The sequence below is a fragment of the Elephas maximus genome, chromosome 4, assembly GCF_024166365.1.
Source record: "Elephas maximus indicus isolate mEleMax1 chromosome 4, mEleMax1 primary haplotype, whole genome shotgun sequence".
In the NCBI taxonomy this organism is placed as follows: Eukaryota; Metazoa; Chordata; class Mammalia; order Proboscidea; family Elephantidae; genus Elephas; species Elephas maximus.
This window is the reverse complement of record NC_064822.1, coordinates 55,122,207-55,139,743: the sequence shown is the minus strand read 5'-3', so window position 1 is coordinate 55,139,743 and position 17,537 is coordinate 55,122,207. Positions and strand designations below refer to the sequence as shown.

Genomic DNA, 17,537 nt, shown 5'->3' with positions numbered 1-17,537 from the left:
TAATATAGTAAATACCAACAGATAGAACCTACTTACTCAAAAGCTTTCTGAAGTCCTCAAAAATTTTTATATATAAAAGGTTCTGAAGACCAAAAAGTTTGAGAAATGTTGCTTTAGGGGAAAAACTACCTTTTCCCCTTGAAAAAAAAGAAGTATATACACAACTGTTTTTTTCTTTCATACATATTAATTATAACTTTTAATGAAAATAACCAATTATCAAGTCAATTCCAACTCATGGGGACTCAATGTGTGTAGAACTGTGCTCCACAGGATTTTCAATGGCTGATTTTTTCAGAAGTAGTTCGTCAGGTGTTTCTTCAGAGGCGTCTCTGGGTAGACTCAAACCTTCAACCTTTCAGTTAGCAGCCAAGCCCGTTTAACCAAAGTTAACTGACTTCTGTGTCACACAGAACTGGAGGTAGATAATTGAGAACTGTCTGTAATTCTGTCATACACAATCATGTCTGTAGACTAGCTCATGAACTCTCCCCTGGAGAGACAGACTGACACTGTGGCTGCAATAATGGGCTCAGACATAGCAACGGTTGTGAGGATGGCACAGGGCCAGGCATTGTTTTGTTGTTGTACGCGGGGCCACTATGAGTCAGAACCACCTCGACAGCACCTAATGATAACAGCTCATGAAAAGACAACACAACTTTCTCCTGCCACACGTCTCCTTTATACCTTCTCAAGGTGGTGAAAACACATTCATTCCCATTAACCACAGATATAGTTTCTCCATAGCATTTTTTTTTAAAGCAAAATGACATAAGCTTAAAATTTGTACTTAATAATCAATGTTTCAATATTCTGTCTGATTTAGAAATCACCTAAGTATGAAATGATTACCCGTTAATTAATCCAACTTGATCAACCTCAAGGTTTTAAGTTACCTAAGCTTTATCTTGGAAATTATCTTCAAGCTGACATGCTCATAACAAAATTACTGTTAAAATTTTTAAATTGTCAGAATCATTATTCGATTTAATTGAACACAAATTTACATTTTTCATAATACTTAAACAGTATGTAAGAGTAATGTTAGCTAAAATGATACTTGTGAAGAATGCACTTCTTAGCTCAAGTAGATACAGGAGACTAAGTGGGCAAGCTCCTGTCCGGAGGCGAGATGAGAAGGCAGAGAGGGGCAGGAGCTGGCTGAATGGACACAGGAAATACAGCGTGGTAAGGAGGAGTGTGCTGTCACATTGTAGGGAGAGCAACTAGGGTCACATAACAATGTGTGTATAAATTTTTGTATGAGGAACTGACTTGACTGTGAACTTTCACTTAAAGCACAATTAAAAAAAAAAAAAGGAGAATGTTAGCTTGGTTGATGATTAAACTTATCGAACTTTATGGGGAAAAAACTCAAGTAGAATAAAATGTATACCTTTATTATATTTGGAAACCCTGGTGGCGTAGTGGTTAAGTGCTACAGCTGCTAACCAAGAGGCTGGCAGTTCAAATCCACCAGGCGCTCCTTGGAAACTCTATGGGGCAGTTCTACTCTGTCCTGTAGGGTCGCTGTGAGTCGGAATCGATGGCAGTGGGTTTGGTTTTTGGTTATATTATATTTAATATTAATAAATCAGAGAAAATATATAGCTTTTTTAAAAACCAAAATTATTTGTTTAGTCTTATTTGCTAAAGATTTAATTATATGAATGTGGATTCTTAAAACATTTCTGTTTTAAGTTTACTTCTGTAAGTTTTTTTTTAATTCTAGTGCTTTAAAATATTAGAAGTCCAATTTCCTTATTTTCTGAAAATTTAAAAAATATTTGTTCTTACTGAGCTCCACAAGCCAGTCAGAACAGGGTTTCTTCAATTTTAAGAGACTTTATAACCTAATTCCCAGAGATAAAAACACATTTTTTTTTTTCACATTCACACAAGAGGCAAAGGCCTTTCTGAATCACAGACACACAAAGGGCTTATGGTTTCAGTTCTACAACTTCAGCCCCAACTCAAAAGTAAACACAGAAACACAAAGACACACTGGTCCTGATGTCAAAGAGCTGCTGAGCTGTTCTTTGTGGTGGGTGCAAACTTCTGAACTGGTTTGAGCTTCAAAAGCTAAGGACAGAAACAAGAAAGTCCAACAACCCAGATTCTCTGTCAATTCTCATTCAACAGAGAATAAATCTCTGTCTTCCAGCTATAAAGATCACCCAACAGTCAGACCATAAAACCAAATTCTCAGTCATTGCTCCACCAACAGGGAATAATTTCTCCATTGTGTGCAAACCAGAAACCAAAACAAAGCACGAAGTCCAGAAAGAAAAAACAACCCAGAGAAACAGCATCAGTCAGCAAAGTTCTACTGCCACCTGGAATTCACCCGATAGCCAAGAAAAGACTACGTGAATCCAGTGGATGAGCACCAAAACTGCTAGAGAATGATTTTTTAAAAAGGTGAAACGATGACTTTCATACAAATATAAAATAAACGTGTCAAAGATTTTATTAAGTTCATTTATTAATGAAGGAGCCAGTAAGATGATACAGTTTAGTTTCTTAATAATGTGTCTAATAACCACTTTCATAAATAAAAAACCAACAGTTTAGAGCTGCATGAAGACAGTCCTTGGGTTCTGAGAATGGTGGGGTATGGGAGTTCCATTATCTGGGGTGGATAGGGCCAAGGCAGACCTACAAGGACAGCCCTGACAGCCCTGGTCACTCAGAGCGGTCAGCCCCATAGACTTCACCCTTTCCACAGTTCCCAAGAAGACCACAGAGATCCCTAACCTATCTATTTCTTCCTTTGGGTTTTGACTTACTGCTTTTCACGTGGCTCTTTCTGACAATGTATTGGAGTGGAGGAGGGGGAATTTCCACTCTTACCCGAGAACACATTTTAGGCCACACTTTCATTCACTCAGCTCAAGTGGAATTCACTGAGAAAAGAGGAAGCTGGTGTTTAGGACACTGAGCAAGTCTACATTCTTTGTCCCCAGGCTGTCTGAGCTCCAATCCCCTGAAGCCTTCTAGGGGTAAAGGGGATTCCCCAGAAATGCAAATACACTGTCTATTTACTCTGCCTCCCCCTCCCCCACCCCCAATTCCCAGGGAAAGGAACCACTTACTTAGCCCAAGCGTTCTCAAACTTGGCAGCACACTGGAGTCAACTGAGGAGCTTTAAAACATACTGATTTGGAAAGAAAGAAAGGTAAAAATATCTCTATTCACAAATGACATGATCTTGTATACAGAAAAGGCCAAAAAAAAAAAACTACTGGAACAAACAAATGAGTTTAGCAAAGTTGCAAGATACGAGATTAATTTACAAAGGTCAACTGTATTTCTCTACACAGCAATAAACAATCCGAAAGTGAAATTAAGAAAACAATTACATATATTTTTATGTAATAGCACCAAGAAAAATAAAACAGGAACAAATTTAACAAAAGAAGTATACACTTAAAACTATAAAACACCGTTGAAAGAAATTTTAAAAAGATCCAAATAAATAGAAAGAAATCCTGTGCTCATGGATCAGAAGACTTAATATTTTTTAAGATAGCAACACTCCCTAAACTGATCTACAGAGTCAGTGAAATTCCTACCAAAACCCAAGCTAGCTTTTTTGCAGAAAGTGGCAAACTGATCCTAAAATTCATGTGGAAATGCAAATGACTCAGAATAGCCAAAACAATCTTGAAAAAGAACAGTTAGAAGACTCACACTTCCCAATTTCAAAACTTAACTACAAAGCTACAGTAATCAAGACAGATTAGCACCGGCATAGAATAGACACAAAGATGAATAGAACAGAATTGACAGTCCAGAAATAAACCATAAAATTTATGGTCAATTGATCTTCAACAAAGGGGCCAACCCAATTCAAGGGGGGAGGAATAGTCTTTTCAACAAACAGTATAAGGACAATTAGCTATGCACAAGCAAATATGTATTTGGACTCCTCCCTCACACCATACACAGAAATAACTCAAAGAAAGTCATAGACCTAAATGTGAGAGCTGAAACTGTAAAACTCTTAGAATAAATACGGAACAAATCTTCATGACCTTAGGTTAGGCAATGATTTCTTAGGTACACCACCAAAAGCACAAATAATAAAAAAAAAAATAGATAAATCAAACATCATCAAAATTAAACAGCTCTCATTAGAATTCTTTAGTAAGTCAACAATAAAAAGACAACTCGATTAAAAAAATGGACAAGAGATTCAAATAGACATTTCCCCCCAAAAAAATACAGTCAATAAGCACATGAAAAGCTGCTCAACATCATTAGTCATTACAGAAATGCATATAAAAACTACAGCAATGGTACATACATACAACAGAATACTGTGCAACAATAAAGAACAATGATGAACCCGCGAAACATCTCATAACATGGATGAATCCGGAGGGCATTATGCTGAGTGAGATAAGTCAACCACGAATGGACAAATATTATATGAAACCACTATTAAGAAACATTTACACAGAAAAAAAGCAACTTTGATGGTTAGGTGAGGGAGGAGGTGTGTGGGGAGGGGAAATCCCTAATAGTCGACAAGTGTTAACTTTGGTGAAGGGAAAGACAACATACAATACAAGAAAAGTAAGCACAACTTGACCAAGGCAAAGTCATAGAAGCTTCCTAGACACAATCAAACACCTTAAGGAACCGAGTTACTGGGGCTGAGGGTTGGGGACCATAGTCTCGGGGGACATCTAGGTCAACTGGCATAACATAGTTCATAAAGAAAATGTCTACATCCTACTTTGACGAGCTGCATCTGGGGTCTTAAAAGCTTGTGAGCGGCCATCTAAGATACATCTATTGGTCCCATCCTGTCCAGAGCAAAAGAGAATTGAAAATCCCAAAGACACAAGGAAAATATTAGTCCAAAGGACTAATGGACCACATGAACCACAGCCTCCACCAGCCTGAGCCCAGAAGAACTAGATGGCGCCCAGTGACCACACCTACAGCTCTGACAGGAATCACAATAGAGGGTATTGGGTAGAGTGGGAGAACAATGTAGAACAAAAGTGAAATTCACAAAGAAAGACCAGACTTACTGGTCTGACAGAGACTAGAGGAACCCCGAGACTACGGCCCTCCAACACCCTGGTAACTCAGAACTGAAGGCATTCCTGAAGTCCACCTTTCAGCCAAAGATTAGACAGGCCTATAAAACAAACAACACATGTAAGGAACACACTTTTTAGTTCCATCAAATACATAACACCAAATGGGCAACTTCTGCCCAAAAGCAAGACAAGAAGGCAAAGAGGAACAGGAAAACCGGCTGAAAGGATATAGGGAACCTGGAGTGGAAAGGGGGAGAGTGCTGATACATTGTGGAGATTGCAACCAATGTCACAAAACAATTTGTCTATAAACTTTTGAATGGGTAACTAATTTGCACTGTAAACTTTCACCTAAAGTACAATTAAAAAAGAAAAAAACCTACAAGGATATACTACTTCACACCTACCAGATGGGTATAATAAAAAAGACAGACAACTAAGCGTTGTCAAGGATGTGGAGAAATCAGAACCATCCTACTTTGTGGTGGGAATGTAAGTGATGCAGTAACTTCAGAAAGTTTGGCAGCTCCTCAGTGTTAAACATGAAGTTGCCACATGATCCAGGAATTCCACTCCCAGGTATACACTCAAGAGAAATGAAAACTTACATCCACACAAAAACTTACACACTGATGTTCCTAGCAGCATCATTCATGATAGCCAGAAAGTGCAAACAGCCCAAATGTCCATCAATGCTGGATAAACAAAATGTGGTGTATGCACACAACAGAATATTATTAGGTAATAAAACAGAATGAAGTACTGATACATGCTACAACAAGGATGAACCTTGAAAACAGTATGCCCAGTGAAAGAAGCCAGACACAAAAGGCCACATATTATATGAATCCTTTTAAATTGTCCAGAACAGGCAAACCTATAGAAGTAGAAAGCAGATTTAGTGGTTGCCTAACATATGGGCAACATACTTTGGACATGTTATTAGCAGGGACCAGTCCCTGCAAGAGGACATCATGCTTGGTAAAGTAGATGGTCAACGAAAAAGAGGAAGACCCTTGTTATGGATTGAATTGTGTCCCCCCAAAATTTGTGTCAATTTGGCTAGGTCATGATTCCCAGTATTGTGTGACTGTCCAACCATTTTGTCATTTAATGTGATTTTCCTATGTGTTGTAAATCCTGCCTCTATGATCTTAATGAGGCAGGATTAGAGACAGTTATGTTAATGAGGCAAGACTCAATCTACAAAATTAAGTTGTGTCTTAAGTCACTCTCTTTTGAGATATAAAAGAAAGAAGTGGGCAGAGAATGAGGTCGGGGGAAGACCTCACACCACCAAGAAAGCAGTGCTGGGAGCAGAGCATGTCCTTTGGACCCTGGGTTCCTGTGCTGAGAAGTTCCTAGACCAGGGGAAGATTGATGACAAGGACCTTCTCCCAGAACCCACAGAGAGAGAAAGCCTCCCCCTAGAGCTGGCACCCTGAATTTGGACTTCTAGCCTCCTAAACTGTGACAGAATAAATTTCTCTTTGTTAAACCCATCCACTTGTTTGATATTTCTGTTACAGTAGCACTAGATGGCTAAGATAACCCTCAGCGAGAAAGACTGACACAGTGGCTGCAACAATGGGCTCAAGCATAATGACGATTGTGAGGATGGTTAAGGACCCAGCAGTGTTTTGTTCTGTTGTACATAGGGTCGCTATGAGTCGGAACAGGAACCTAACAATAACAACCAAAACAAGGCTAGGGGAAAATGGGGAAGGGGAATGACCGGCAATGTATAAGGAGCCTTAGTGGCGCAGTGGCTAAGCGTTCAGCTGTAACCAAAAGGTCAGAGCTTTGAACCCACCAGGCACTCTGGGGTAGAAAGATGTGGCAGTGTGCTTCCATAAAGACTACACCCTTATAAACACTACGGGGCCAGTTCTACTCAGTCCTACAGTGTAGCACTGAGTCCTAATCAGCTCAACAGCAACGGGTTTGGTTTTTTTGGTTTGGCACGGCACACGGTTTCTTTTTAGGGCATTGAAAAATGTTCTAAAATTAGATCGTGGTCATGATTGTACAACTCTGTGAATATACTAAAAACCACTGAACTGCACATTTTAAATGGGTAAGTTTTACGGTCTGTGAGATATCTCAATAAAAAAAAAACAGCAGCCAGAGGGAAGACTGTATAAAGAAGTAGAAGGAGGTGGGGTCTCTTTACCAGATAACTCAGCACAGCCTCTCACATAGGTCTGCTGTTCCAGCCCAGGCCCTCTGGGATGCTAAAGGCCTGCATGACCTAGATTCTCCTGCTTCCCCCTCACCTGTCCAGACCCTGGGCTTCCGAGGGATCTGTGAACATTGGGTGGGGCAAGATGGGCTGGAAGGTAGGGGAGAGAAGCATTCCAGAGGGTGCTCCAAAATTTCTAGGTTAGCTTCTGTCTGTCCCACTGCCTCTCTGAATACTCCACAACTATCCTCTTTTAAAGGAATACTGGTAGTGCAATGGTTAAACGTTCGCTGCTAACTGAAAGGTTGGTGGTTTAAATGCACCCAACCACTCTGCAGGAGAAAGACCTGGCAATCTGCTGCTGTAAAGAATCCAGCCTAGGAAACCCTATGGGGCAGTTCCACTCTGCACATGTGTGGTTGTCATGAGTTGAAATGGACTCACAGCAGCTAATAACAATTCTCCTGTAAGAGCTGAGTCATGGAGAAGAAAAGTGACGTTACCGAGGCCAAGGCAGAGCCCCAGAACCAAGGCAGACCTGGTTCCCACACTGTCCTCTGGGTCAAAACCAGGAGTGGGGTGGCCCAGGGTATTTATAGCAGGAGCAAAAAGACAGCCAGTGACACGAGCAGAGGGGCCTTCAATGGGTAAAGAAAGCCCTTGGTCTCCCAAGATTCTGGCAGAAATTTGGTTTTCTCACCTACGAAAGGTGGGAAGAGCAGAGGCAGCTCGTGCAATCGCTTTATGCACTGTACAGCACCACCCCCCGCGAGATGCTGTTACCAAGGGCCCTGGAACTCGGCTCCCTGGTCTGGGAGGAAAGAGCACTAGAGCTCACATGTCTCCAAGCCATGTAGGAGATAAGGGCGAGAGAAAACAAGGCTTTCTGAGACGTTATGGGACACCTGGAGGCCAGGTAGCCTCACTTTGTTGTCTAGAACTCAGCTGAAGCCAGGCTTGGAGGTGAGCCGAATGAAGACATTTGCCAGGTGGGAGAGGGTGTGGTGGGCTACAGAGAGGCATCCTCCTGGAGCAGGTGCTGTTAGCCAGTCGTGCCCACATGGGCCGGCCTCACAGCCCACACCCTGCCCTTTATAGGATAGGATGAGGAAATGTCTGTTGGAAAGTTCCTGGAAAAGTTCCAGCCAAGGTTAGTTCTCTCCTCAACCAGAAATGGGCCTGCCTTGATTCTAGGGTCCCAGAATTGAGCTGAGCCTGGCGGTGGTCCCTCCACCTCCTTCCTCACACACATACACACTCACAGAGGCAGCTGGGCCCAGTGGAGGAGGAAGGAAGGGGAGGTAGTCCCCCAACTCCCTACCAGAAGCCAGCACCAAAGCTTGGGGTTTCCCCAGTTGCACCCTAGAATAGGCCACTTTCTTCTTCCTGTCTCTAAGGAGACGCCTGCTTGGTGTGGGAGCCTCTCCTCCATGCCTTCTAATGCCAGATCTGACTTCCCAGATGGCAGCTCCTTCATTAGCTCACTCACCAATGCTGTCGAAGCTGATGGTGGGGCATGAGTCATCCACCCAGCTGGCTTTTTCCCCAACTGAGTCACGCAGTGCCCCCCACCTCAGAGCCCGCTGTAGTGTCACAGCACCAGAGCCCCTTGCCTCTAGGTCACTCTCCTGGACTCTCTCCCACGTGGACGAACGTGTACCACCTCCTGGCCCCACCAGCCAGGCCTGGGTGCCTTCATGCCACAGCCCTCTCCCCCCAAGCTGCCACTCCCCTCATTCCTCGGTCCACAGAGCGCCAGCCCCCACCAGGCACTGAGTCCTGTGTGTTCTCCTGCTGCCCCCAAGCTCCTCGCTGAACCCCAGTCCCCCCAGCTTTGACCTCAACTGGCTCTCCCTGGAGAAACAGGTCTAAACCCCAGAGGGGAGTTTAAAAAACAAACCACTCTTTTGTTTTCTAAGTTGATGGCTTCTTTTTACAGGAAAGGACCATAGAACGAAACACCCAAGAATTCAATTTGCAAGGCAGTAGTACCTCTAGAAATGGTTGCTTTGTGGTTCATATGATGACCATGTTTGCTTTTCATTTGAAACTTCCCCACTTTGGCCAGCCCAGGCAGGGAGGGGAGGGAAGACTGGGGGTGAGGGGGAACAGGTTGTGGGAGGGCAAACCCCACTGTCTGCACTACCCCCAGAAGCTTCATCCCCACCCCCCCACCATGAGCATCAATGGCTGGCAAAGCTGTATTCTAACATGGGCTGCCTGTCTCTCTTCCCTGGGACTAGCAAGCCCATAAGACCATGGTCACTGTCATTCTCAATATTCCTCACCCCTTGAGGTTTAACAGGGCGGAGTGTGGAGGTGGATGGGCCGAATTTGGGAAATGGAGCAGTGAGAGGCCTGGGAATCCAGGCAGCACATACAAGGGTTATAGCTGGGACTCTTGAGTCTAACTCCCTGGGTTGTGACCTAGGGCAAGTTACTTAACCTCTCCATGCCTCAATTTCTCCATCTGAAAAATGGGGATGATAACCTAGTCTCTGATTACTGTGATGTCTAAACAAGCTAATTAACATATGTAAAGTTCTCTATGTGCCTGACACACAGTGAGCTCTGTCAGTTGTGTTTGATCATCTTCTTCCTCTTGGGCCTTAGTTAGCTGTCTTTTCAGACATGTCAGTGGCTTTGGGCAAGGGTACATGTGGCCAGAAGCTGTGGCAACCAAGAATGCTGTTAATCAGAGCCTGTGCATGGGGAGGCCCGTGCACAGTGGAGGGAGGCAGACATGCCAGCTGGCTTCAGGGCACTCCAGGCCTGAGCTGCTCTTCACATCCTACAAAGTAGAGAAAGCACCTCCAGTGGCCACAGCTCTAGAATGAGGCTTCCTAGACCTAGCATCCTGGCTGCCACCACTAACACACACTCCACAATCAGGCTGATTCTGTTAGTTTTCAAGGCCACAGCAGCCATCTCACAAGGTATTATCCCACCTCAACCTTGCAAAACGGTGAGTCGGCCCAGTCGCTAATCCCTCCACCTTGAAGAACTGTGGTATTGGCACTCATTGCCGTTTTGCAAGGCTGACACTCCCAGAAGGCTCAGTCATCAAATGTCCACACTCCTCCACCTGCCCTCATCCTTCCTTCTGAGTCCAGGGGCCTTGGCAGTGCAGGGCTCCTGGGCAGGCCATTTCCCTCTACAAATGGCGGGGCCTCCAGCTCCACTATTAGTCTCCCCAGGTCAGCCAAATCTGCGGCTTCCCCCGGCAGAGCATACAGTGCCCCTTCCCACCTAGAGACACCTCTTTCCCCCAGGCCCCCCTTGGGCTTGAAGCAGGGCATACAATGTCCCTTACCCCCTCGGCACCCCTCCCCCAGCATTCTCTGCACTCACCAGGGTCCCCTTCATGCCTCTAGCCTGAGTGCACCTCCCCATCTTCTCTATCTGGCAAGCTCCTGTTCATCCTTCAGAGTCCACCTCGCATAGCCTCACCTCTGCCAGCCCAGAACAAAGCTCCTCAGACAGAACAAACAGCAACTCTCCTCATGTTTGCGCAACTCTTTGCATCAAACACCACCAAAGCCTGTATACCAACCTATCACAGTTGCTGGGCTCACCTCTCCATTCCCCCTGAGACAGCACTCTGATCCATTCACCTCCAGTGCCCAGCACAGGCAGCCAGCGTGCTCAAGGAAGCTGTGAGATGCCTGCTTTTAACCCCCAACTGCGCCATGCTGCACAGCCCCTCCTGCCTGGGCTGACATTCCTTTCCCGGGCAGGTGTAACAGAGAAGTAAGAACAAGCCACTCCCTGGGTAGCAGGGTAAAGGGCGGGCAGATGTTCTCTTCCCAACATGCCTCACTAGAACTCTGCCCACCTATAGGTCTGAAATCAGAGCATTCCCCCTTCCACTTGCCTCCCAACTCCCTGATCAGGACAGGCAGACCCAGTCATCACCAATTCCCAATGGACTCCAGGGGCCCTGGCTCGGGGTCTGCCCAAGATGGCACGGACCCAGGCCCGGAGAGCCCTCTCCCTCGTGGAGCCAGCCACGCACCCAGTATGGATGGAGATGGAATGTGCAAAAATCACATTCTTCTCCTGAAGCTCCATCCTAGAGAGAGAGGCCAGAAGAGTTGCCACTGAGATGAGGCTTGAGCAAGCAGATAAGACACTTGAGGAAGGGCAGGCAAGCCTGACAATGGCAGAAGTTCTGGGTTGGATTAAGCAGCTGCCTGGGGGGTGGGGAGCTCTGTGCTGGGTCCTCATTCACTCCTTACCCACCCCCTCCCTCCCCTGACCTGCCAGATTAAGGCCAATCCAACCCCAGAAGCCCAGGTCCAAACCCAAGGCCAACTCTACAGATGCCTTAGCCGTCTTCTCAAGGCCCTCCCTTCACTGCCACCACCACTTCCCATCACTGGCTGACACATTCGTACTCGCTGAGTGAATGAAGAGATGAACCTCTAACTGCCCAGCCACTTGGTGGCTGAGGGCTTCGGCCCTCTTCCAGGGTCCTCAGGGGCCATTAGCCATTCAACAAACTTTTGTCAGCAGCGATTACTTGCACAGGAATTTCAAACCTTCTAAGCAGGAACTGAATAAGTCTGGCAGGAGCCCACTCTGGCCAGGCTTGGCTAACCATAGGCTCTGAACAGTTAAAAGGGAACATCAGAAGCCGGCAGGTGGGCGGGGGGTGTGGGGCGGGTAGGGGAGGAAAGCGCTCAGGCCAGAGTCCACTGTCTGCGTTTGGGTTTGGGTCCTGGATCTGGTGCTGAAGGAGAAGTGTGACCTTGAGTCCTTCCCTTCCCGTAGATTTTCTCTTCTCTGGGGGGTGTCCAAGTCCCCACCCATCCATCCCAGCGGTCCCTGCACACCTGCCAGTCAGGAGCCGGACGCCCCACCTCCATCGCGGCCTGGCGGTGGGCTCACAAACCACCAGGAAAACTTGAGGCACACGTGGAGAGGGGACAACAAAGGCTTCTCCCGTCTCCCTAAAGGGAGGGCTGCTCTGGCAACAGAAAAGAATGAAACAGCCGCACGCAGACTCCGCTCGTCTCCCGTTCCTGGTTCCCCAGTGCAGGGCGGGCTCCCGAGCGGGGAAGCCCTCCGGCGGTAACTGGAACCTGGGGACTCTGCCCTCCTCCCCGCCCCAGGAAGGGGAACCCAGGCGGACAACGGACGGGGGTGAAGGGCGGCCCCGGAGGAGCCCAAGTCGGTACCGAGAGCCGGGAGGCTCTGACCGGAAGGTCGCGCCGGCTGCGAGCGGCGGGGGTCTGAGGTGTGCAGGGGCGGGGGGCGCTTCAGGCCGCGGCCGGCATTTCCCCTCCCCCCGCCTCGGCTCCCACCCCAAGGCGCAGGGGGTCTGGGGCCGGGCCTAGGAGGGCTGGGCCTGCAGCGCGGGGCACAGAGCCCTGTGGGGGAGAACGGGGGACCCCCAACTTCAGCTTAGCTCAGACCACTGCGGGAGCGCAGGAGCGCGGGGACGCCAGAGGGGCAGTGAATTCACTCACCTGCCGCGGCGGGAGCGGGGGGCGCGGAAGCCGAGATGGAGGCAGAGTCCCCAAGGCGCCGAGACGGCACAGCACCAGCCGCCGCTCCGCTAACTTCCTCTCTCTCTCTCCCTCTACCCGCACTCCCCGGCCCGCCTCGGGCCAGCCCGCCACTGCCGGCCCCACCCCCGGCCCGCCTCCCGCTCCCGCCTCACCGGGAGAAAATTCCTCTGGGCGAGTCCCAGGGAGTCCTTGGCACTCTGGTGTCCGAGCTAGTCCTCAAAGCCGGTGCCCCCTGCCCACGACGAGAGCTGGGGGTGGGACCCTGATTTCCGCCTGGCAGATAAGACGATAGTACAGTAAGAATGTCTTTGGCTTCATTTAGCATATCGGGGTCCGCACCCTCAGTTGCCCCTGTGAAAATAGTCATCCGAGAAGGCTGGCTACTTATTCCAGCGATGCAGGGGTAATTCCAAATGTTTGGGACACTTGTAGAGCTGCTTTCAGAATCTTCCCTGACTGTTTTTGGAATAGCCTGGGAAGTGGCAATTCTCAGCCCTCGGGGAACCAGGAAGGATGGAAAATGTGAGTAAAACGCTCTGAGACAAAGATAATTTGAGCAAGCCACTCAGCAGTTCCTGGGCCAGAATACGCCGCACCACTGCCCCAGGAGAGTGTGGGGCAGCTCACCCCAACCGAGAAACACATCAGGAGAACAGAAACGAAACAGAAACAGGAAAGCAGGTTCCTGTCAAAGATGAGGAAGCAAATAGGACCAAGGAGCTTCAACTGAACATAGGAATACAAACTGACTTAAAAAAAAAAAAAAAAAAGGACTGGATGGAAATATAACCAAAAATCATCATGTCATAACAGTAAAATAATACAATCTTTCCTCTTTATATTTTCCAATTTTTCTTAAATTTTCTGTGGTCATACAAAAACTATTATAATAAAAATTAAATAATGGAATAGGTTGTGAAATGTAGGCAGCGTTATTTATAATTCACGTCCACCCAGAGGCACCTTGGAAGAAAGGTCTCCTGAAAATCAGCCATTGAAAACCCTATGGAACACAGTTCTACCCTAACACACGTCGGAATTGATTCCATGGGTACCTGGTTTATCTATCTTTTAAGTTTATTTCTTTATCAGAGTTGCATATCCAAGTGATTAAAGTATAAATAACAAGTAATATTTTTAAATGGGCTTGCTGTTGGAGGTTCCTGGCAGTCAAAGCAAAAAAAAATCAACCAAACAAAATGATTAATTTCACAATTCTGAAAAGAAAGCATAGATTAAACCAATTTCCACTTCAAGGGAGTCATACTTTATTTCGCATTTAACTTTAAATGAAATTTCTGATTTTTACATGTGCTTAAATTGGCTGTCTTCAGAGCAGTGCCAGTATGAACAATCCAGGATTTTAGAGCGAAAGCAGTTCATTAGAATAAATATATTTCCTCCCATGGTTACTTGCATGAAGGGAGCAATACTCATTTGGATGTCCGAGATCACAGAACAAACGACTACCTCAGTGGTCTCAGCTCTCCCTGTAAAGGAGGTCACTCCTGGCACCAGTGTTCTACCATAAGAGCGCTTCTAGTACCGGATGTAAGTACAGCCAGGCCAAAGCATGTTCCTCGCTCCCAGGCTCCCACTGCGTATTCTTGTTAACTGATCAGTTGCTGTCAAGTTGACTCCGACTCATGGTGACCGTGTGTGTGTCAGAGTAGAGTTTTCAGTGGCTGACTTTTCAGGAGTAGATCACGAAGCCTTTCTTCTAAGGTACCTGTGAGTGGACTCGAATCTCCAACCTCTTCGGTCGGGGTGAACGTATGAACAAGAAAAACATTTGACGCTGGTAAGTGCTGTGCAGAAGAACACACAGGATGCTGCAGGATGAGGGACTGGGGGCCACTGAGACTGGGCCATCCTGGAGATGATGAAAATCAAAAACGGACCACACATGAAAAGAGAGGGAAGAGCAATCAGGACACAGGGAAGGGCCACTGCAACGATCCCGAGGTGGAGGAGCTCTATGCACAGTGGGTGAGGGAAGGATGGTACGGGTTGAAAGCAGAAAGGCGTGGGTAGCCTGGGCGAAGAGTTGGGATTTTATCCTGAGCATCATGTGGGACACTTACTCTGTTACACAGGGGAGGCCTATACCAATGGCCCCCAAATTCTTTGCATCTTCTATATAGCTTTTTGCAGGTGTCTTAGGGTGTCACCTCCAGGGGAAGGTTTTCTCTCTTCAGCTCTGGAAGAAGGTCCTTATCATCAGTCTTCCCTTGGTCTGGGAGCATCTCTGTGCAGGGACCCCAGGTCCAAATGACGCACTCTGCTCCCGGCACTGCTTTCCTGGTGGTATGAGGTCCCCAACTCTCTGCTTGCTTCCCTTTCCTCTTATCTCTTGTTAGAGAAATGGTGGTGCGGGCCATACCCCAGGGAAACTCCCTTTACGCTGGATCAGGGAGGTGACCTGAGCAAGAGTCTTACATCCCACCCTAACCCTCTTAACATAAAATTACAATCACAAAATGGAGGACAACCACATAATGGTGAGAATCATGGCCTAACCAAGTTGATACACACATTTTTGGGGAGGGAACATAATTCAATCCATGACAGGAGGTCTCTCAAGAATTTCTTACTGTTAGGGTAGCTTCTCTCCACCCCAGTAACCCAGTTCTAACTGGCTTTTTCTATTATGCTTTGGGTTTCAAAATCTGTCAGCATTTGTAAATTAAGAGAGAACGATGCTTGGAAACAACTGAAATGTCTATCAACTGATGAATGCATAGACAGAAGGTGGTGTTTACATACAATGGAATACTAAAAAAAAAAACAAAACCATTGCCATCAAGTTGATTCCAACTCATAGTGACCCTTTAGGACAGAGTAGAACCGCCCCATAGAGTTTCCAAGGAGCACCTGGTAGATTCGAACTACTGACTTTTGGTTAGCAGTCATAGCACTTTGCCACTATGCCACCAGGGTTTCCTACAGAGCTTTAAAGAGAAATGATGTCCTGATGCGTGCCACAGCAGGGATGAATCTTGAAAACATTATGCTGACCAAAATAAGTCAGTTGCAAAAAGACAAACACTGTACGATCTCATTTATATGATACAAGCAAATATATGTTATTGTTGTGTGTCATCAAGTCTTTTCTGACTCATAGCAACACTACAGGCCAGAGTAGAACTGCCCCATAGTGTTTCCAACATTAGAATCTTTACAGGAGCAGATTGCCAAGTCTTTTCTTCCAAAGAGCAGAGAGGCTGGTAGGTTTGAACCCCTGATGTTTTGGTTAGCAGCCAAGCACTTAACCGTTCCGCCACGAGGGCTCCTTTAAGCAAATGTATAGAAACCAAATATTAATAGTGGCTACTTTTTTTTTACTCTTATTACCCGGGGTGGGAGTAAAGGGGAAGGGGTGAGTTTTTGCTTTGGAGGCAGTGGATTTATGTTAATGGTAGTAGAATAATTTGGAAAAGGATAGCAAAAATGGCTGCACAGCATGAAAAATGTAATCAATGTCACTGAATTATACATGTAAGTATTGTTGAATTGGTGTGGTTTTGCTATGTATATTTTCACCACAATTAAAAAAAAAAGAGAATGATGCTTCTTGTAAAGGCAGAATTATAGAGTCAGAGCACAGATCAGTGGTTGCCAGGACCAGGAGTGGAAAAAGAGGTTGACTATGAAGGGGTGCAGGGGAATTTGGGGGGGCAATAGAATTCTATATCTTTCTTGTGGTGGTAGGAGCCCTGGTGGTGTAGCGGCTAAGCGCTCAGCTGCTAACCGAAAGATTGGCACTTTGAACCCACCAGCTGCTCTGAATGGAGCCCTGGTGGCTCAGTGGTTAAAAGCTATGGCTGCTAGCCAGAAGGTTGGCAGTTCAAACCCACCAGCTGCTCCTTGGAAACCCTATGGGGCAATTCTCCTCCGTCCTATAGGGTTGGTATGAGTCAGGATCAACTCGAAAGCAACAGGTATTGTGCCTATAGTTACGCGAACTTTATCAAAACTCTCAGAACTGCACACTTTGTAGGGTGAATTTTACTGTATGTAAATCATACCTAAATTAAAAAACGAAACAATAATACAAATATATAAGACAAAAACGATGCGATTATTAGTGAAAACGAAACACAAGATCCAGCAAGGCTTTACCTGAGAGGGTGTGGGTGCAGCTGGCTGAGCAAACAGTCCAGATCTGACCTCAGTTTCACTTTTCTTTGAGGGTTTCTCTCTGTTGCTTCCGGCTCCTCCTGTGAAACCCCAGCCCCCCTTAGTTCCTCTTATCATGGCAGAAAGCGGCTGGCATTTTCAGAAGCATCTTTAAGGAGCCCAGTTTCTAAAAGCCCATGTGTCTTAGTTTCCTAGGCTGCCTGAACAAAGTACCACAAACCGGGTGGCTTAAATCAGCAGAAATTTTCTTCTCACAATTCTGGAGGCCAGAAGTCCAAAATCAAGGACCAATATCCCTCCTAAGCATCTAGAGGCGATTCCTTCCTTGCTTCTTCCAGATCTGGTAGCCCTAGACATCCTTGGGTTTGTGGCAGCAAAACTCCAATCCTTGCCTCACCTTCACGCAGCCTTTCTCTCTGTGTCTCTTCTCCTCTTACAAGGACACAGTTAACCCATTGCTGTCGAGTCAATTCTAACTCATAGCGACACTCTAGGACCGAGTAGAGCTGCCCCATAGGGTTTCCAAGGCTGTAATCTTTATGGAAGCAGACTGCCCCTTTTTTCTCTCGCAGAGCAGCTGGTGGATTGAAACCGCTGACCTTTCTGTTAGCAGCCAAGTGCTTTACCCACTGCACCACCAGG

The 17,537-nt window shown here is 46.3% G+C and overlaps 1 protein-coding gene across 3 annotated transcripts in view; it reads right to left on the bottom strand.

Annotated features, from left to right (window-relative positions):
- The window catches only part of BID (BH3 interacting domain death agonist), a 44,867-nt gene extending 27,905 nt beyond the window's left edge, over positions 1–16,962 (bottom strand). Inside the window, exon 1 of one of the 3 annotated variants that reach the window (XM_049882115.1) lies at positions 16,878–16,962. The gene's annotated coding sequence lies outside the window, so the exon portion shown is untranslated. Of the gene's footprint in view, positions 1–12,713; positions 12,840–12,907; positions 13,004–16,877 lie in introns of those variants that run through there. The other 2 variants (XM_049882117.1, XM_049882114.1) reach the window with 2 other exon arrangements.
- Between the last annotated feature and the right edge of the window lie 575 nt (positions 16,963–17,537).